Source organism: Sus scrofa, chromosome 1, assembly GCF_054392235.1.
Source record: "Sus scrofa isolate SSC_HxYL_T2T_F1_AM1 chromosome 1, Sscrofa_HxYL_maternal_Yorkshire_Landrace_v2.0, whole genome shotgun sequence".
Lineage (NCBI taxonomy): Eukaryota > Metazoa > Chordata > Mammalia > Artiodactyla > Suidae > Sus > Sus scrofa.
Window position 1 is genome coordinate 79,279,198 of NC_139383.1, and position 23,214 is coordinate 79,302,411.

General features: G+C 38.1%; 1 protein-coding gene across 3 annotated transcripts in view; it reads right to left on the bottom strand.

Moving 5' to 3' along the window:
* The window catches only part of LOC146406163 (uncharacterized), a 1,231,956-nt gene that overhangs the window by 550,381 nt on the left and 658,361 nt on the right, over nt 1-23,214 (bottom strand). The window lies entirely within an intron of this gene.

Below are 23,214 nucleotides of genomic sequence, written 5' to 3' on the forward strand. Positions count from 1 at the left end.
ATTTTACATTTACACTTTACATTTACATTTTAATAGACATTTTATGTTGTTAAATGAAATTGGTAAGTCTTATTGCATAGCACTTTCTTTCTAGAAATACAATATACCCTCTGTTTTACAGAAGAAACTGCCTCTGAGGCACTCACAAACTTATTTGCTTGGTTCGCACAGTATTTGATTTAGCGTTAACAACGTAGATTTACATATTTGGAGTCTTCAAATGAAAATCCAGGTTTCTGACTATTCTTGTAAACCTGGATGATTTAACTGTGATTTAACAGCCCTGGGACTGTTTTGGAATAGCAGCAACTGACTACAGCTGAGTGGATGCTGGTGCCTTAAAAGAAGGCAAGTGCTCTTTGGCCAGTCTGCTCAAAACCATTTTATTCATCTCTTATCCTCTCTGGAACCTGAAGCATTTAAGTCCAAGAATGCTTCCATAAGAAAGTTTAATAGCCCTCCAAGAATTATCTAGCTTTTCAACTTCATGATGAAATATGGTACACTAATAAATACTGCTACACACACATACATGCATAAGTAAAAACACAAACTATACATATAATTGTGATTCAAATCATCCTCAACTCTGAATTATTAAAAAGGACACAACAAAGAAAGCTTCTCAGAATTTAAAGTACAAAGACGGCCTAGGGAGGGTAGACTACATATGTGCAGTTGGAATATATGGGTGCATTAAAGAAAAAATTTTGCACAGAGATTCTAAAACAGTCAGTGTTTTTTTTTTTCTTTGTCTGTTTGGTTTTTTTTGCTTTTTTTTTTTTTTTTTTTTTTTTTTTTTTTTTTTTTTGCTTTTAGGGCTGCATCTGTGGCATATGGACATTAACAGGCTAGGGGTCTAATTGGAGCTGCAACTGCCGACCACAGCCACAGCCACAGCCACATGGGATCAAGTCATGTCTGTAACCCACATCACAGCTCACAGCAATGCTGGGTACTTAACCCACTGAGCAAGGCTCGGGATTGAACCCTCATCCTCATGGATACTAGTTAGGTTCATTATTGCTAAGCCATGACAGGAAGGCCCCAATTTTTCCCTTTTCAAAAAATAGTGTTGCCTATGTAGAGCACAGGGAAAGTTCTGAGATACAGAATAATGACAAGAGTACCTCTTTACATTAGCAGACCTGAGAAACTTATTAACCCTTCATTTAAAAGTTCAGCTCTCAACTCTGCAAGAAGAGTTAAAAAGACCCCTTTCTGAGAAGAACTTCTCCTTGTTAATTAATAAGAATTCTAGTCATTTGAGTAAAAATGATGTATAGGTACCATGGCCTCCATCATCCATAAACAAATGTAAAAGAGAACTTCGGACATTTCTTTGGCCAAGAGAAATCAGAATTTAGGAATTATATAGACTCAGAAGGTCAATGGTAAGCTTTTGTTCATCTTATCTCATGTCTTCATCATGTATTTACAATACATGATAAAGACATAGGTGGCCCCTAGCAAGTAAAATGTGTTGGCATAAGAAGTTTTAATTGCTATAACTTTAAAATACTGCAAATACTTGATGAATGGCAAAATGTCAGATTTCTGTCTTTACTGTTTTGCTAAAACACTGATTTTAAATAGAACATGAAATGTCAAGGCATCAGAAAAGGTATTCTGTGTCTTATTCTGTTCAAGGCCCTTTTAATTTATTTATTTATTGCCATGAATCAATATATTCAATAAAAAATGTTTATCATTCCAAATTTTCTTCATCACTCCAAATTTAAAAAAAAAAATTTTTTGAGAAGGTGAGCCATTGAGATATTGTGTTCCTTAAGATTCTTCCTATTTTATTTCTTATTGGCAGCTGTTTATGTTGAAGGCTACTAAGATTTCCCAAGTACTTAATACATATTGACTAAATCTGAAGATTATGAAGCTTTATACATTTTAACATATGTGATATGACCTTAATCTGCTCAAATCTAAAAACAAATATTTTATAAATACCCATTAGCTCCCCAGACATGATTCTTTATTTCCTAGGATGCCTATCTGGCTTATGGATCAGAACTTTTAAATGCAACAGAAAAATATGTCTTACAAAAAAAAAAAAAAAGGCATTTGCAGCATGATGGAAATGTTCTATAGTGCTTTGAGGGAAGTCCATTCAATTTCACTGACATTCATAAATGATGACTAATGCATTCAAATAGAATGAGTAATTTACCAAATTACAGACATTTGGATGGGCTCAGAATGAAGATCTTGTTTGTTTGGGTATGTCCTGAAGTGAATCTCAATGAGGTTTACTTCATTATGCCCGACTCTACAAATAGGCTTCAGTCACAATCTGAACAAAAGCCCTGACGTGTAAATAAATGTGCGAATGATGGCCTGCTCCATTACTCTTTTTTGTCCCCAGGCCACTCAGGAATAGTCAGACCCCTTCAAAAATACCAGTCACAAATAGATGGTACCATTGTACTTATCACATAAGTGTCATAAAAGGCTTCTCTTGTCATGGTGTCGCTGTCACATCCACCCTCTTCTTGACCACAAGAGCCAGGAACACAAACTATACATTTCCTCTTCCAGCATCCATGTGCTGTTCCGCAAAATGTGATCCTTAACAGTGCTTGCTTGGAGTTCCTGTTGCAGCTCAGCAGTAACAAATCTGACTAGTATCCATGAGGACAGGAGTTCAATCCCTGGCCTTGCTCAGTGGGTTAAGGATCCTGCATTGCTGTGAACTATGGCATAGGTTGCAGACACAGCTCAGATATGGTGATGCTGAGGTTGTGGCATAGGCTGGAAGCTACAGCTCCAATTTGACCCCTAGCCTTGGAACCACCATATGCCATGGAGGCCCTGACAAACAACAGGCCCTGACAAACAACACGCAAAAAGCAGTGCTTCCTCCAAGCCTGCAGGCTAGCAACCCCCATGCAACCAGCACTTTCCCACAGAGAACCATGGGAAAAGGACCCACACTTCAAAGTGCTTCTGTGAAAGGGTTTCCACCCTCTGGATCAACCAGAGATGAAGAGTAGCAGCAAACCCAAATGCCAGTGGTAGTAACACGTGTAGCACTCTAAGCCCTAGGATGGTGCCCAAATTTTATATATGTTTTCACTGTTTCTGTAAGAGCAAGAAATACCAGTTGAAAAAAATAAAATCTGTCCTTCACAGGGTTTCAGTTATATTCAAAAATACATAATGTACATCTAGTCTGACAGATTCTGAACATTTAATACATTTGAGAAGATAAAATATAACCTTTGTCTCTAATGAGATGAACTGAATGAGTAACCTATATTTTTCTACAGGCAATCACATCACTATTTCAGCTTGGATAACAAATATCTATTTAATTGGATTCTGCTAACATCATGTCCAAAGCAATACTATACTTGCCTATTTTTCTGCCAGAAATGATGATCCTGTCTGTTTGGGGGCTGTTAATCCTGATGTTTTATTCAAACCCATACAGAGTACAAGTACATGACAGAGGCACACAGGTTGCTGACAGAGCAGTGAGCAAGGCAGAAATGGACCCTGAGTCCCTGGAGGTTATAATATTTCAGAGAAGATACGTATTGCCCAAATGATTGGGAGTGTTATGGGTCATACCATAGAAATGTGAAAGTTAATGGAAGATTACCACACAGGAATCTAACCTAGTCTCTGGAATAAGAATGGTTTCTCTAAGGAGTGACATCTAAGTTAAGACTTCAAAGATGAGGGTGCTGACTAGGTGAATGAGTAGCATGAGCAGGAATGAACTTCCAAGTGGAAGGAGTGGTACTTCTAAAAGTTTCAGTATAGCAGAAATTGACAGAACATCATAAAATTTAAAAAATAAAAGTTTTAGGAGTTCCCTCTGTGGCACAGTAGAATCAGCAGTCTCTAGCACACAGGGATGCAGGTTTGATCCCCAGCCCAACATGGTAGGTTAAGGATCTGGCACTGCTGCAGCTTCAATGTAGGTCACAACTATGGCTCAGATCTGATCTCTGGCCTGGGAACTCCACATGCCATGGGGAGGCAAAAAAAATTTTTTTCAGAGTAAGGAAGATGTGAGAACATACATAATGAGTTGCTCAAAAGCTAGTGTGGCTGGAGTGGAGAGAGGGACAGAGAGTGAGCAAGGATGAAATGCGAGAGGCAAGCCTGAGCCAGATCATCCTGGGCCTTAGAAACCCCCTCAGAGTATGTGGACTTTATGCTAGAATCATTGGGAAGGGCACGACTTTGTTAAGGCTACCATAACCAAGTACCACAAAGCCTGGATGACTTAACCAAGAAATTGATTTTCTTCCACTTCTAGAAGCTGGAAGTACAAGATTGAATGTTAGCAGGGTTGGTTTCTGCTGAGGCCTCCTTCCTTGGCTTGTCATTGGCTGTTTTCTTCCTGTGTCTGCATGTGGTCTTTTCTCAGTGTGAATCTGTATTCTACTCTGCTGATCATATAAGAACACCACAGAGTTCCATCCAATCTCTTGGGATAGAACACGAAGGAAGGTAATACGAAAAAAGAATTCATGTGTATGTATGACTGGGTCACTTTGCTGTACAGCCGAAATTGATATAACACTGTAAAAAAAAAGAACGTCAGTGCTATTCAATGGGGGGCCACCTAATAACCTCATTCTGACTTAAGAATCTCTTCAAAAACTCTTATCTCCAAATACAGCTACATTCTGAGGTATTAGGTTTCAGGGATTCAACCTATGAATTGTGTGGGTGTTGGTCACCACTCAGGCCCTAGTGGAAGGTTTAGGGCAGGACAGTGGCATGGCCCTGGGATGGGTAACAGGTTCTCTCTGGTTGCAATTTGGGTGGAGTAGAGGAGCAGGAGGAGAGTGGAGTGCCTTAAGGAAGCCTCTGCCTTAACCCGGAAAAGAGGTGTGCTGAGGGCACACCTAGTTTCTGAGAAGGACTGTGGCCTCCCTTGGGAAGCCCAGAGGAGAGGTAACTGGGGGAAGGGGGATTATCTACCTTGTGACAAGAGGAGTGGGGAAAAGGAAAGGGGGCAAATTGAGGTAGATTTGTAGCTGTGATGGCAGGAAGTTGAAGAGGTTTGCTTTTATGGTTTCTATTTTAATTTTCTGTGAAGTAAGACATCTGCTAGGAACAAGAAGAAAGCAAATTACAGATGTGAGTTGAGTGGAAAATGTTTTAAATTGCCATTCCAGAAGTGGGAAAGCAAGCTCACAGAAAAATCTCATTAGAATTTCTATGAAGTGTTAAAAGCCCCATTAAGAAGGGTGTCCACAGATTTAAAGGGGCACAAATCTCCCCAGTTTTGTGGGTTTTTTTTTTCTCCTATCTGTGCAGGACTGTGTGGGTACGTATGGAGACAGGCAGAGTTGGATTCTTCCAGGACTGAGGTTTCTCAGGCCAGAGTTGGCTGCCGGGGCTTGCTGGCAGAGTTCTGGAATATAACTGTTCCAGCTGAACTCCTGGGAATTTCCCAGGTGCTTGGAATTTGAAGTTATAATTTCACAGAAAAGGATGGGGTGTTTGCTTACACTGCTGCTGAAATTAAAACCTCCTGGAAGCATTTCACTTTGTGCTGCAGCTCTGGGAAAAGTCTCCTTGTTCATCTTGAAGCACACACTATATATAAGCCGCAGCTCCTAGGTAAGCCATAGCTCCACAGAGCTGGCCTAGACAGATACCCTAAATCTTTTCATAGTTTATCCTTCAGCTATTTAAAATGTCTGCTTGGCTGCACATGCCTCTGAATGGGAACCATACTCAGAGTTTAATAAAAACAAGTATTAGGTTCATGCCACGTAGCATATAATAAAACACAAGATATGATGAAGGGTTTCTGACTGGACGTCTCCTCCTGCTCTACGTGCTGAAGTTCCACTGGGCTTTTGCATCATCCTGGCTGTTAGAAATTGAAAACAAAATTCTCCTCTGAAAAAATTATGGTAATCTCTAGGAGCCTGAATGCTGAGGGAAGATGTTTCAGAATGCTCTGGAATTTAATGCTTCATTTCCATCAGCCCACGTGTCATGAGAATCTTTCCATTCCAAACTATTTCTTTGCCTTCCCATCACCCGTTCCCCAGTACACACACACACACACACACACACACACACACACAAAATCTGTCACAGTATCAAGCTCCTCAGAACCACAGGAGCTCAAATTTCACATATCTCAAAAGGAAGGAATTTTAGGATATAAATTCCACAGTACAAATTGTTTTTACATACGCTACTCCTTACTGTGCTTTGTAGCAGGATATGGGCTCTTGGTGTGAAATAATAATAATGACAAGGGATTTGCCAATAAAAAGAAGCTGGATACTGTAAAATATTATCCAAACAAAGTTTCACTCAAAGACAATTCCTAGACATTTTAGAGCATACTCTGCTCTTCTGAAACTGACAGCTGAAGCAGGCATTGCATTTTCTGAACTAATGTATGATTTCTGTGTTAAAATTCATGATAAAAGTTACCATATCAGAAATGGGAACTTTAGCAAGTAACTACTGTGGGTTCATCCTGGAGCATAAAAACATAATAGAATCTTTCTTAAAAAATATAAGCTAGTCTTGCATTCTTCAGTTTGTGGTTGCAAACAGGAAAAAGTAGATGCTATTAGCATCAGGAACACACTTGAATTGAGTTTCTGTTAACAATTAGAGACGAATTGGTAAGAAAGGAAGTGACAGAAATAACAGAACTTGTCTGGATGGTATTTTCTTAGATGGTATCCTCAGAGCATCACTGATTATGTGGCATTCCTAAAATAATAAATAGGACCCCCCAAGTTAAAGACCCAACTGAGCCAGAATTATAACAGCTGGCTCCCTTGCAGTAATGGTAACCAAATTTCTATTTCCCAGGATTTTCATTGACTTAGACATTTGTTTCTACATTCTATTGCATTTCTAGTTTCATGATCTTAAAACGTAGATTTGTATAGAAAGTTATATTCTGCAATTCCTTTTTTTCTTCAACCTTTTATTTATTTATTTTTCTACTGTATCTGCCATTCTTTTTACTCATCGAGAATTCTTGAAAGAGAAAAAGAGGAGGAACATAATCCATATCATAGGCAGGAACATCCAGCACAGGCCCACAGGGTCTTCTCATTGAGAACAAACCCTCCTGTATGCACCCTGCCATCACTTCACAACCTCCTCAAGACTACAAAAGGAAACATTTTACATTTTGGAGAAAAGAAGTAAGTTTGCCTATAGAAATGGAATAGTCATAATCCTTTTAAGTTTGGGAGGAAGTCTTGGCCTAACTCTTTCTTTGCTTTCTTTTTCACTATAGAAACAACTCAGAGGTTGTATGTTTTAAATGTCCTTTTGACATACCAAGTTATTTTTTGTGAAAATTAATGGTTTAAAAAAAAGCAAAGAAACAAAAGAAAGATAGCCTGACAAAGCTATTTCACTAAAAAAAAAAAAAAACAAAAAGACAAAAAAACATATGGCAAACAGACCTCAGAGTTTGTTCTAAATTGGAAGCATTACACCTTCCAACTCTCAGTTGAAGACCAGAATTACTTCCTTCTGGCTGAAGTAGCTGAGGTCTAGGAAAATTGTGTTGAAGGGGTGCACTGGCTATTTGCTATAATATTATTTCAATTCCATGGACTACAATCTTCAGCTATGATACCATGAAATTAGTTTTAGCTTTTCCAAGATGACGTTTTTCCTTTCTTTTCCCTCCATCCTACATACAAGCTTGCAACTACACATGTCTGAAAAACAATGAATATCTTCGCCATCCCATGGGGCCACATCTTGGCTCCTCAGGTCCATTTCAATGAACACAGTTTTGGCTGTTGCTCAAAATATCAGGAACTGCGTCTCCTTAGGATAGAGGAGTTCCTTCACTCTACTTCCTCCTTGCTCAGACAGTGCATTGTTCCTATTGCCTCCATTCCCATAGCCACTTGTACCCTGGAGGCAAGATTGAATCTGTGGGAGTAGGGGTAACACTTTCACCATAACCTAAGAGTTCTCTGTCTGACTCTATTCTGTTCTGATCAAAGTGACCAATACAGTGGCTCAGAGGTAAACTCTCAGAATGGACAGTTTCTTTCTGCAAATGTCATGTCTCTTTGGTGCCATTTTCCCCTCAATGTTCACATTCCTACTTCTCTTCCAATCAAAACCTACTCTCAAGAGAGGGTATGCAGAACTTACACATGGATCTGCAAGCACCTTAACGTGATTGAGTAATTTCAATCCTAAGGGTATTAAACTTTAACAGTAAACACAGGTGCTCCAAGCAAGGGATTGTATCTCCATTAGGAGAGTTTCAGAGTTGAGAAGGTATGCAGAAAAACTAATTTAAGGGGTACCACAGAGATTACCCCACATAATCAGTTACTCCGCATTCATTTTTTTTTTTCATTCTACAAGCATCACATGCCTACAAGTTATCAGAAAACATTTGTAATCTGGTAAAGGAAGAGAGACCCCCCCAACAAAGAAGGTCATTTAAGTGTTAAAGGGGGAGACGAAAAAAAGGACCAAATTTGAGTTAGGGTTCAGAGAGGAGATGATGATTGAGGTCTGAGAGTTGTGCAGATATTTTCTAGGTAAGTAAAGGGGTAAAAGGTTTTCTGGCACCTAAGAACTGCTTTGAGCCAGACCTCTAAAATAGGGCAAATTGGGAAATATGAATTACTCAAGGAAGCTAAGCCATGGGATGTGAAGCATGATTCAGAAAGAGATGAAGCTGGAGAGAAATCAGAGCCAGATCACTGAGGCTTTATGAGCTTTGTTCATGTAGACCTTTTCTGTATGTTCACCTTCCCAAAAAGTGATGTGTGTGCCTTTTGTGGACCATGAACTAACTTTAGCTGTTGCTGTTTTTTTCTTTTTTTTAATATTTTGGTTATTTTTATCCAAGCATTTTGGGGAAAATCTTTTTAAAACCAGGTTCTTCAACGCAGGCCATGAGATCCTGGTTTTACATTTCTAGCAGTAACACAGGATGCCCTGTAATACTGCTATAACTGCTAATAAATATATATTAAGCATTTTTTGACATAAATAAAAGTATATGTCAAAAGTATATATCAAATGAATGATATGTCAAGTGGTACACAGACATGGAAAAAATCATAAAAATGGTACACAAATAACTTCAGGTGGAGAAACATTAAAGTAGCTAATAGGAGGCTACTGGGATGGTCCACCTGAGAAGAAGCCCACCAACATGGCGCTCCCATAAAGAACACTGCATTCTTCCCACTGGTGTGCAGTTAGTTCTGTTCTGAGTTTACACCCAAGGGCCACTGTCTTCAGACTTCTTTTTTCCTCAGGGAAGCATGAGGTGTTAGTTCATCAGGCCTGTGATGTGAAGCAAAAGACTTGAGGGATTTGGGGTGAAGGACTGGTATTCATTAAAATTCAATAAACATTTAAGCATTTGTATTGAACACAAGGCAGTGTATCTTACTTTCCCTTTGTGCATGTGCATATGTATGTATATATATGTGCACAGGTGTGTGGGCACATGCATCCATGCACACACACACACACACATATATATATATATACATATATATATATATATACACACAACAAGGTAGGGCATCTCTTTCTGGAATTCAGTCAAAAATGATTCTTTTCCACTCCAATGGAGATCACATTCCAAAAATCATCCAAGGAGACAAAATCTGAGGAATTGATGGGTCTGTGCATTAAAAAACAATTTGCAGGGTCAGTGACCTGAGCTCTCTTGCGTTAATTAATTACAGGGGTATTTTAGTTTTCACTCGTTTCCTGTCCTTTCCAATAAACGCAACTGATGAGATGATCTTGACTAATCTATTGAACAGACTTTTGCTAAACTCCCCTAAAGAAAAAAGGACAAGTTGGCAATTTCACATGAAGTTTGTATTGTAACTTTGGTTATTATTTAAACACTCAGGGCTTAATAATATATTGACTCATACGCTAATTATTTTATTAGTAATAGTTTTACCAACCCAACAAGATGGTAATTTCTGGAAGGACAAAGTCATTTATTTCATTTATGCATTAGAGCCCCTTTCACAGGATTAGAATATAGCGAGTTCTAGCTAAATATGTGTCCATTTATGATACAATACATAGTCTAATTCTTACTAGGGTATGAAGGGAATATAGGAAAAAATGTTCAATATCATTTGTCTTTACCTGTATTTGTTTCATCTTATTATAGTAATAAATTACAAAAACTTAGTGACCTAGCCAAACACAAATGTATTCTTTTACACTTTTGGAGGTTAGAAATGCAAAATGAATCTTAAGGTGAAAATTAGGGTGTTATCAGAACTGCATTCCTTCTGGAGGCTCTAGGAAAAAAATCATCTCATGCTTTTAAATAAGTATATTAAGAGATTAATATGGATACATATATTTCATTGCTGTATCAACTAGGAAGATCCCGAAGCAAAGGCCCTCAAGTAACAATGACCATACCTAGAACCCAGAGAGTGGTTTTAATACCATTTTCTAGTAGAAAGAACTCCACACCCCTTGAAGAAATGGCTAATTCTGGTATTGGGGAAGGAAATACATACACAAGAATAGCCTAGAGCATCTGTAGGGCCAGAAAGGAAATGCTAAAACAAGCAAACACAATAGTGACAGCATGTCAAAAGGATACAAGAAACAACTGAAAAGGCTCACTTTGGCAAAAACTGGAAAAATTAAAGCAACAAATTAAATAACATAGTATTGGATTATAACCCTAAGTATAAAATAAATATCCATGAGTCCATACTAAGATAAATAAATGATTGATAAACAGAAGAGAAGAAACAAATCTTCTGTACAGAATTTCAAATAATTTATGTTCAAAAATGTCGTAATTCCCCATTCCTTGAGTATGGGCTATACACAGTGACTTCCTTCCAAAGAGTGACATGAAAAGGAGGACAGGGAGTTCCCATCATGGATCAGTGGAAACCAACCTGGCTAGTATCCATGATGACATGGGTTCAATTCCTGGCCTCTCTTGGTAGGTTAAGGATCAGGAGTTGCCCTGAGCTGTGGTGTAGGTCAGACATGTGGCTCAGATCCCACATTGCTGTGGCCAGGGTGTAGGCCGGCAGCTGCAGCTCTGATTCAACCCCTAGCCTGTGAACTTCCATATGCCGCAAGTGCAGCACTAAAAAGACAAAAAAAAAAAAAAAAAAAAAAGACGGAAAAAAGGAGGATAAATGTAACTCTATGGAAGAAAATTCTGACAAACTTCAATGAAATGATCAGGTTAATATCAACAGTTGGTAAGTATCTTGATAGTACGTAGTATCAAGATGGAATGTGTAGGATGTGATAGGAAAGGCGATTTATCTCTGATTCTCTTCCTCACAGGAACTCATAATCCCAGTCTAATCATAAGGAAATCATAGGAGAAATTCCAATAGAGTGACATCCTACATGATATACAATACACAACTGGTACTCTTCAAAAGTCTCAAGGTCATCAAAAACAAGGGAAGTGTTTGAAGGTGATACAGCCAAAAGGAACATAATGAGACATGGCAACAAAATGTAAGGCAGGGCACTGGACTGGATTCTGGAATCAAAAAACAATATCAGGTGTTCCTGTCATGGCTCAGTGGAAATGAATCTGACTAGCGTCCATGAGGACACAGGTTTGATCTCTGGCCTCGCTCAGTGGGTTAAGGATCCAATAGTTGCTGTGGGCTGTGGTGTGGGTCACAGATGTGGCTTGGATCTGGCACTGCTGTGGCTGTGGCGTAGGCCAGGGGCTACACTCCTAATAGATCCCTAGACTGGGAACTTTCATATGCTGAAGGTGGAGCCCTAAAAAAATTAAAAAAACAAAAAAAAATTTTTTTAAATCTAAACAAATGATTTCAATTAATAATAACATCACATTGTTTCATTAATTGAAAAATGCACCATACCAATGCAGATTATTAATAATAGGGGAAACTGGGTGGGGTTTATATGGGAACTCTTTGTCCTACTGTCTCAATTCTTTTGTAAATCTAAAATTATCCTCAAATTCAAAGTTTATTTAAAATTTGTTTATGATAATTTATCTGAATCATCATCTTATTACCAAGTTTTACCACAGGATTTTGGTGTATACATTTCTGTACTTATTTACAGACATGTTTGTAACAACTGATCATGGACATAGTTAATTTTTTGGTGAAAACACCTGGGAGTCAGTAGCATATCTAATCTAAGTTGTTCTTATATTAAATAATTTTACTAGACATAAACCATATAATGTCTCCTCTACATGAATAATTCACATTTGAAGGATATTTCCATGATAAAAGAATTCAATTTCTTCATTTTTTAATAAACAAAGACTTTGGTTCTACATGGCAGAAATGACATTTTGTGGTAGTTCAATATACTAGTTTTATCCTTTAAGACTAAAAAGAAAAGAGCAGTGGACATAATGCTAAAATAAAATATTCAAGTCAAGTGAAGGCTTAATGCCAAATAATATCTCTTCATGAAGGTTTGAATATTCTTAGTCCAAAACAATAGAGGATCCATTTCTAATGTTTAGTGATTTTCTTCAATAATCCAATGATGGGCTTTGTTGAAAGTATAATTTTCTCTTATCATCTGAAGAGTTGAAACCAACTTCAGATACTATTTTCCAGTTTCTGATTCCAGAAATAATTGGATTACATACCCAATTAATACAAATTTTAATAATACTGTATGCAAATTTTTTCTTCAAACGAAGAAGATAACTTTATAGACTTAACAAGGAGCCCCTTCATTAAAACATTAGAATATTGCTTTCTGATGAATGCAAGATTATCCTGAGCTTGAATTTTTTTGGTCTCTCTTTGTATATTATTGTAATGCTACCAGACATATTCTGAACCTCTTTGACTTAAGTCAATGGATAGTAATAATAACAAAAATAGATTCAAAGAACCATATTTCTATGTTAAAATTTGAAATTAATGTATTTATTTATTATTTTGTATTTAATTTGTAGAGTAGTTTTTGGTTGCATAGAATCATATATATGGTAAATTTATGTCAATTTTCTGTGGTATATATATGTAGAGCACATTATAATAAAAATAACTAAACATAATAAAAATAACAAAACACAACACTATAGGTCTGAAAAATTGTTTCTTTCCAAGAGAAATTAATATGTTACTCATATTTCAGAAAGACTGCCTACAGGGCTCATGAAATTCCCTAAATAGCAAGCTAACACTGAAAAGTCAAATGATTGTTTTAGAGCAAATCAATACCAGATTTCACCTGTTTCTCCCTTGCTTTGGTCACCTATGCTAAGAGGCAATGATCTTTTACATTATGCATTATTTGGGAGTCAGACTCTCGAGCTGAAAAATCATCACCTGCAGTCAAATCTATTATCAATAGTGACATTCAATGAATTAATTGCCAAGTTGAAAAAATATGGAAGTAGACTGCAGAGAAAAAAAAAAAACAAAAAAACAGGATGGTAGAAAAAAAATAGGTGAAAGTAATGAAGATAAATCATAAAAGAAAACAGCAGAAGATAAATGACTTGAAAGGAAGGAGGGAGGGAAGGAAGAAGGGAGGAAAGGAGGGAAGAAGAAAGAAAGATGAAAGAAAGAGAAAGAGAGGAAGAAAGAAAGAAAAACAGAAAGAGAGAAAGAAAGAGGAAGAGAAAAGAGAGGAAGAGAAGAGAAAGTAGAGATAGAGGTAGTGCCCATATAGCTTCATTATTCTGTGATTTTCTGGCTCTTAATCTTCGGATGTTTCCTCTTACCAATTCAGACAAATAATGCTCTATATTCACAGGGACTGGGGAAAACAAACAAACAAAAAAACCCAAAACCAAACCCACATATCTAAGACAGCAGGTTGAAAATCAATCAAATAGTTGAATGATCTTTATCTCAGCAAGTAACATACTTGACTACTTTGTTCAGTGTATAATTAAGATTTCTTTCACTAAATGAAACTGGGCTTTTTTGTTGTGGCAAAAGCCAGTCTCTCCAGAAAAATAAATTGTCATTTTGCATTTCTATGACTTCCCTTCCAGGGTCCTCAGGAAAGTTAATTTAAAGCTGAACATATTGTAGAACACACATCTCAATCATTGTGAACATTATGCTCTTTTGAGACTGGTATTGAATAACAGTTTGAAGTACAGATCATGACAACAAAATGACACGGCCGGATCAGACAGAGTGCTACCTAGCTCAGCAGTCACAAAGGCAATAGGGATTTGAAGGTTTTACCTCAATAATCAAACAGAAAACAATTTAGTTTCAGTTCATTAAACATCATTTTATATTGGTATAACAAGTTTTTAAAAGATTCTTGAAGTATTCATACCAGAAATAGCTCTTTCTAGCATCTTTACATTCTTGTTAGTCCAGTATGAGACCACATCAACTTAATTTTCTAGGAATTCATGGCAGATACTTAAAATTCATTAGATAAGTAACTATATGTTTACAAGTGTCAAATCAAATGTACATTAAAAGTATTTTATGTTGAGATAAAATATTCTTATCCCACAATATTAGTTTCGTTTGTATGTGGGTGATGTATTTTCAGTAACTAAACTTTGAGTCCCTTTTTAAGATGTGGGAAATCTTTATTACAATTTTTTTTACTTTTTTATATTACATAAAATATTACATATCACATTAAAATGTTTCAGAGAGAACAAAATCTAGATATGGAAAGTATATTTCTGTCATATCTTAAAATTCTGGTCTATTTTAGTGGTCTTATGTGGGTCGCATCCAGAATCAAACCTCAGCACCTAGATATTTTTCCAAATCTGATAGCAAAATTTTGAAAGAAGATTTATGACAATATTTACAGCTCGCAAGTCTACACTGTGGTGAGAAAGAAACTTTGTATAAATTTGTATTTACTCCAAGGATTATGAGTAAAAATTTAAGATACAGGACTAGGGAAAAGTTCATCCCTAATAAAAAAATGAAACAACATATTTTATCCATCCATTTGTTTCTCTTTACAATCCAATTAGTATTGTTTTGATAAAACATAGCTACTACTTTTCAGCAAGAATCATATGTTAACAACTTAATTTTAAATGCTTAATATCTATTATTAATGAAGGGGGATTGATATAGGGAATAATAGCCCTTAATAGGTGTTTCTGTCTCCTCTTACTCTGGACAGCATGATTCAATTTTAATGTGATTGATTTATTGAGACACAAACTCAAGTTCCTAATTCAGAGTGATTTTTTACCCTTCTATATGAAAATTCTGGGATGAATGGGAAGCTTGGGGTTGGTCGATGCAAATTATTACTATGGATAAGCAATGAGGTCCTACTCTATAGCACAGGGAACTATACCCAGTGTCTTGGGATAGACCATGATGGAAGATAATACAAGAAAAAGATTATATACACACACACACACACACACACACACACACACACACACAATGAGGTCACTATGCAGTACAGCAGAATTTGACTCAACACTGTAAATCAATTATACCCCCCAGTAAAAAATAAATTAAAAAAAAAGAAAAATTGTAGTGTTTGACAAATGTATTATTTTTTTCTTTAAAACTTCTGCCCAGGCATTCTAAACATTCTACAAATGACATTAAAACCAAGGGACACATGGAGTTCCCGTCGTGGCACAGTGGAAACGAATCTGACTAGGAACCATGAGGTTGCAGGTTCGATCCCTAGCCTCGCTCAGTGGGTTGGGGATCCTGTGTTGCCATGAGCTGTGGTGTAGGTCACAGACTTGGCTCAGATCCTGTGTTGCTGTGGCTGTGGTGTAGGCAGGCAGCTGTAGCTCCAATTAGACCCCTAGGCTGGGAACCTCCATATGCTGCTAGTGTGGCCCTGAAAAAAACAAAAAAAATAAAGGCACACACACAAGAAGGAAGATACATATTAGGTTGATTCAGTTGGTGACAAATTTGGTGACTAAACTGGATTCATTAGCTTGATTACTTACTTTCAGCTTGATATGTGGTATGGGTTAATTGAATAAATTTTCCACTCAAGTGGTTTAATAGCACTAATTCAGACAGCCACTTTATTTAGGTTTATTAAGTCACACTCCCTTGCCTGTGAGATGGGGAGGTCTTGACACATGGGTGGACTTTGAATTCCATCCTTTATGATACTGTCATCAGAAAACTCCCTCTCTTTCCTATATGTTGTAGAATTTTCCCTGATCACTGGTCAATATAAATGTTTGGAACTTAAGGGAGCACTTCTGAAAAGGAGATGCATAGAAGAATCTTTCCCGATTTGCTTGGGAAGTAACATAACTTCTAACAGTAAAACTCCTATATCAGATAGAATTGGCTGTTGTATGTGTTGGGAATGACTTTGAATTCACATCATTTTCCATGTAGTAGTGAATATGAAGCTGAGTAATGGAGATTTCTCCTTAACAGGATGTGGTGTCCTTGGATGGTGGGCATGTTGACAAAAGTTAATACAATTAGAACAGCCAGGCAAGGAGAATTTAGAAAGGAAGGGGTCTTCTCAAGGCAAGACTGAGACTAATTCCACACCACCAGCACTAATGGGTGGACTCAATATCTAAGTCACTCAGATTCTAGTCCCCTGGGAAGCTGTGAAAGGAACAGGTACTGTTACAGTTTCTATAAGCTATAAAGGAATAAATTCTGTTGATTCAGAAAAGTCTTAAATCCATCAAGACTTAGGCTTCATCAATTTCCCTTTGTGACCCTCCTTTATACTCACCTACAGTCAAGGTAAACATGGAGCTGCCTGTTCCTATTTGATTTCCTTTTGACTCTCTATTAATACCTGGGAAAGGTAAAAATCCACTTAAATGGTAAGAATTGTTGCATTCTATAGGAATGCAACATCTTTACTCTCCTGAGCTTCTTCCATCAGTCTCCTTCCCTGCTTTCATCTAAAACTAAATAAAGAAGGCACTCTTCTGGCCCTCCCCTTTTCAGTCTTGAGCATCTGCATTGTTCCAGATAGTGTTCCAGATTCAGAAGCAGATTGCATCCACCCTTGTTTTAGGGTCAAGTGAATCAAGGGAATAACGTAGGGATTGGAAAATAAAAACAGAGACTTTGGAGCCTTTGCTTCTAAGTTTGGGAGCAAACCAAGGATCTGCACTGGAGGAGATCAAGACATAGACAAAATTTCCCAAGAAGAGCAATCTGAGTTGGGAAAGGATAACTAGACAGAGAAGGCAAGAATGTTTTCTGAATCCGAGAGGTTAGATGGAGAAAGAACTTGAGCCGGTGATGAACCTGCTTGTCTATGTATCATTTTATCTGTGGATGAAGAAATCTGTCTGTGATGTGACTTACAATAATAAGGTATGCAAGAAAATAATTATTAGTGTTTTCTGAGACAAACACCATGACATCTTTCACGTGTACATCATCCCAACTCACATAGATCTAACCCTTCTGCTAGCAAGTCCCTCATCAGGGCCCTGATCTCCTCCTCCTTCCTGAGCATCTTCAGACCTCTTACTCTCTGCCTCACACCATAAGACAACATGTGCTGAAGGTCTTAGATTGAACCCTATTTTTTTAAAGAGAGAGATCGTGTAATTTTGATGTCTTAAAGAGTTCGGGTGTGGTGGTTACCAGCCTTTGGCAGGAGAGCTCCCAGTGAAGTAATTCAAATCAGAGTCCTAGTTCCCATTTTGATTCTGAGGTCTCTTACTTTCCTCAGCATTACCTCTTTATATCCATCCCACTGAAAAAATGTATGTGAGAAAATCGACCATCAAAATGCAGTGGTCCTAGCATATTTCTATTGAGGAAAAACAAAAAAGAGGGACGGGAATAAGGAATAAAGGAGGACGGGAAATTGGGAGATGGAGAACAATTGTGGAAAAGCAAGTCCTTAGTCTTGGTTGCTGGGGCAACTACTTTTAAATACATTATCTTCTTGAATTTTTATAGACTCCTAAGCTAGTTATGCTCGTTTCTGTTTAACAGATGAGGAAACAAAATTTTGGTAACATTACTAAATTTTCAGAGTTCCCACTGCAGCATAATGGGATTTATGATATCTCTGTGGTGCCAGGACACAGGTTTGAGCCCTGGCTCAGCACAGTGGGTTAAAGGATCCATTGTTGCTGTAGGTGTAGTGTAGGTTGAAACTGCAGTTTGTATCTGATCCCTGGCAAAGAAAGAAAAAAAGAAAGAAAGAAAAGAAATTAAGAATTTTTGTAATGTCACAGACAATGGGACCAAATGGAAGAGGAAGAGAAAGGATCAGAAAGTAGTTTGTCAAGAGTACACTGTCCAAAATTGATCTTTTCCAACAATTTTCAAAGGTTACATGATTACTGGGAGACTTATGAAAAGGTAGTAGAAGAACCCAAATGAACTCAAGCCTCCTTCCCCACCTTCCCCACCTTGGTCACAAGGCACAGGAAAGGTAGGTGGAAGAGGCTCTTGGTGCCACGGTCAGGGCGCAAGGGTAAGACAAGTGACTTTCGCTCCAGCATTATGCACAACCCCCTCCCCTCCCCCCACCTCTGTCAGGCCAACAGTGCCCATGTCAGCTTTGAGGTGTGTGAGAGCAGAACCCTGATGCATCTCATGAAAGTGTGAGAACAGTGACTGCTGCTAGGCCCATCTACCTCATTTGCTGGGCTCCGTGTTCAAACATTTTTAAGCATTTCAAGAGAGTGATAGCAGAGCTTTAAACCAGGTGCAGTTTATTGTGCACAGGGCCCTGTGTAACTTCACATGCCTGCCATGAACCTGGCTTGGACGAGGGAGGTTTTGATAGACCGTGACCAAACTGAAAGCGCTCCCCAGTTCGCTTTATATCCAGATAACAGCACTTGATAAGGGTGGTCCCATCATTTAGCAACCCTGTATCATCCTTCATCTCCACTCTGGGAGGAAGGGGTTGCCATGGGCATCTGGCCTTTGGGCCTTGACCTGCATTATTTCATCTGCCCCTTTTTGGTCCTTGGTAGCTTGTCTCAAATTCCAGTTTATTTATAAGTGTTTCTGACAAAACCAGACACTTCCGTTATTGTCCTTCCCATCACAAAGCATGAGCTTTTTGTCTTTATTATACATTAGTCCCTGCTGGTGTTTCATTTAGCACTTTATTTGTTTGAACCTATCCTATGTCTAAATAGTTAATATCTGAGACTTGTCTAGCCCCCAAATGGCAGTATATTTCCTCCAGGCTAGGATTCCACGGAATACTTCACACCAGGGGCGTGAAGCTAAGGGAGGAAAGGGCAGAGGGGCCTGGGCTTCCTCCCTCCAGGCTTCAGCAGGCTTGTTGGGGGTGGGGGGGGGCCGAGTCAGGAAATGCCAGTGTGTAGAAGTCCCTATGGCGGTGCCCTGACCTGCAGAGCACTAAAGTAATTCTGAGTGGCTCCGACAGAAGTGGGCTGATTTCCCTAGAGCTGGGCGGCTCAGTCTGGCCCACTGTGAAAACACAGAAGAGGCCTGTGAGGGCTAATTGTTTTCTGACAGATTTATAGTTCTGCTTAATCAAATGTCACTGTTAAGACCAGATGGAAAGCTGTGAACCAGACCAGCAGAGAGAATTATGGGCCTTCCTTCTCCTTTTCCCCTCTTCAGGAAGACAGGCAAGCCCATGGAGGGAGCCCTGGGGAGGTGGGAACTTGGCTAAAGTGCTACCGCCCTTTCCGCCCTTGGTAGGGTGATGGGGGAGGGGCGACGGTATCACATGGGCGGGCATGTATGAATATGTTTCATCCATTAGGCAGGAATCCTGTGCTCCACGTTTACCTGTATTCTTTTCCAGACACCGCACACTGCAGGCATTACATTAACTGTTCAGCTGGAGAGCTACTTAGAATTATACACAGGGGAAATGTCTCCGCACCCACCCTTCTCCCTGCTGCTGGCATGGAGGCAAACATAGACTACCTTACTCTTCACGTGCATTTTGACAACTTTCTAAAAGGCTTGAGGATAATGTTTCCATGCATTATGTAGGGGGCAGGATGAAAACTCCATTACAAGATCTAAAATTAGGAGGCTCACTTAAATTGACATCAATTAGACCTATGTGACATCACCTCTTCAGTCACTCAGGTTGTAGGCACCAGGCAGAGTATGCAAATGTGAGCCTTGCTTCCTTAGTGACAAGTATGGCCTCAAACAGAAGATTTAGAATGCGGCCGCGTCTGATGCTCAAAGATACTAAAATATGCTTTCTCTCTTTGTGGATGCAAGTGAGTGTTTTGGGCTATTTTAACTGCCAATGACCATAATAGCATCTTGTTGTCTTATTGATCATAGGGTTGAACAGCCTTATCTAATGGAGTACAGACCATATGAGACATTTATAACCCCTGTACCTTCTCCCAACAGATAGTAATGTGCACTTGGCTGTATGTAATTGGGCTATAATTCCCTTGTGGGTTCCTGGCACATCCTAACCTGAGAGGGAAGCTCTTGTGATTTAGTAATGCCATCAGTAATCCGGGGTGAATTATCTGTATATACGCGGTTGTACACTTGATTGTTTATAATTTGCTTTGTTAAAATTTTAATGATAATGCAGCATCACTTTGCTACTTTGGTGATGTTTTTTAATTTGCTTTAAAAGGCGAAAGTATCTATTTAATTCTTTAAAACATCTTTTACTGGTAGCTTTACTGCCTTACAAGTTCAGATCATAAAATAAAACATCCTTGAAGCTTATAATTTCTTAATAGAATCTAAAATCCCAAAGCCAAATAGTTTGGATAAAAATATTGATGTGAAGCCTTTAGTGTGATCTTATCAAGGTGATCTTGCTCTGAATTTTCTTTATATTTCTGTTCTTTTACCAAAGATATATGAGTGAACATTAGTCTAAGGAATATGTATGTGCATATGAAAAAGAGAGAGAGACTGAGAGAGAAATTTTGGTACCAAATACTAAGATCAACTTTATGTCAAAATACACTTTTATAATTAAAAAGTGGAAAAATAAATCAACAAAATACTCCTTCTGCTATTTAATTTCTTATTAAAATTATACAAATTACTTTCATTGTTTTAAATGACGAAGTCTGAGTCTAAGTTAATTTCTTCAAAGTCTTTTTAAACTCAACTTTCCATCAATATTTTGTTCATCTAGCCAGAAACAACAAAAAAATAAACTGAGTTAAGCTCTTTGTGCACATTTGCATGTGTGAACAAATGTGTGTGAGCATGCTGTGTACATATATGTGCATGTCCGTATTTGCATGTGCCCAAGCTGTTTTGAGTGTTTTTATGTATGCAGGATTGATTGTGTTTGTGTGAATGTGTAGGCATGTGTATTTGTGTTCATGTGAGCTTATGTGTATGTGCATTGGACATGCATGTGTGACTATGTGTGTGTATAAAGCAGAAGCAGCTTGTGCAGACCATGGATTAATTTTCATGTCGACATAAAATCACTGAGGAGATACCTACATCTCTAGCATTTTGTTAAGTGCATGAAGTAACAAAAAGGAGATTGACCCTGTTCTGGACCTTGAGAATATCAGAACAGGAGAGATAACTTTGCATACAAAGAGCAATCAAGCAATGGGATGCAATTTACTAATTTAATGAACAGAGTGCTTAGTTAGCTGATTGGATGGAATTATGCATTCAGATGCATAGACAATGGAAGAAGGTGATGATAATGTGTGAGATAGCCTTGAACCTTGAATAGAATTTTGCCCTTTGGAGAAAGGAGGGGAAAGGTGATTTAGATAAGAGAGTTAGCAGAGTGAACAGGAAAATGGAGCTGTGAAAGTGCATGCTATATTGGAGGAATAGTTATTTAAATGATAGGAGAATAAAGTACCTGGAAATAAAAGGGAAATTAAGATGCCTGAGTGCCTATTGCCAGATAGGGAGATACAGTGGTGGAAGAGGGGAGCTTAGGCATAGAGTTGCTTAACTGTAACTTGTGTGGAATCTCATCGTTTCCATTTACTAGCTATGTGGTTTTGTACAAGTGACAATCTCTGTTACATTTTCTCATAGTAACTGCGGTGAGGATTCGTTGAAATAACATACCTCACAGTGACTGGTATATAGTAGATATTTAATAAGGCGTATTTATTATTATTTTGTGCTTGGCCTGAGATAATATTAATCACCTAAAGTTATTGAGTTTATTACATGATAGACACTGTGGTAAAAAGTTATCATCCCACTTAATCTTCACAATAGCCCTCTGACATGGTCACAATTATTATCCCTTTTTATACAGGAGAAAGCATCTTGGGAAGGTCTCAGAGAAAAGTAGGACCACACCTAGGTTTACCTGACTTTAGAGGATGGCCATCACTCTCCACAGGAGGCAGACATTGGTAGGAATTGAACTAGAATGAGAGTCTGGGGTTCAAATGGTAAAGTGGTGCAGCAATCAGATAAAGAGTTGGTATCTTCTTCCCTCAACAGTAGAAAATAGTGAAATATTTTTTCTTGGAGAATTGATAGTATCATTTATTAATCCATTCATACATTTAACAGTTAAGTATTAAACTCAATCAATAAAACATTCAGAGCACTGTTTTATTGTTTTTTTTTAATACAAAGTTCTCTTACTTGCTATAGTCTGACATACTTGCAGCCCAACTTGTGTTTTATTCATCTTTGCAACCCAAGCTACTATTTGCCAGACCCTGTGCTAAACATCGGGGATAAAATAGTGAGCCAACGCAGTTGTGGTCTCTGGTCTCATGGAGCTAACAGCTTAGTTGCGGTAGGCTGGGATGTCTAAGAAGTACACATAGTAAAACTACTACTGACTGAGACAGATGTTACAATGGTGAGGTCCGTAGTGGTGTAAAAGCAGATAATAGGAAAATCGAGCCAATACACACAGGTCAGAAATTATTTCCTTGAGGAAATGAGACTTGAACAGAAAGCTGTAAGATGAGTAGGGGTTAACTAGGCCAAGGATGGGAAAGATAGCAAGGGCATGTTCAAAGGACCTGTGAGGAGAGGAAGCACTGTGTGTATGAGGGGGCAAAGAGGGGACCAGAGCGTCTGGAGGAAACAGATCTAAAGCAGCACCATCCAGTAAAAATATAATGAGCGCTAGACATGTAATATAAATTTTTTAGTAGTCACATTAAAAAAATAAAAAGGAGTTCCCTGGTAGTTCAGTGGGTTAAGGATCTGGCATTGTCATTACTGTGGTTCAAGGTTCAATCCCTGGCCTGGGGACTTCCATCTGCTGAGAGCATGGCCAAATAAATAAATAAACAAATAAATAGAAGCAGGTGAAACTAACGTTATTAGAGTATTTTATTTAGCCCAATACACCCCAAATATTATCATT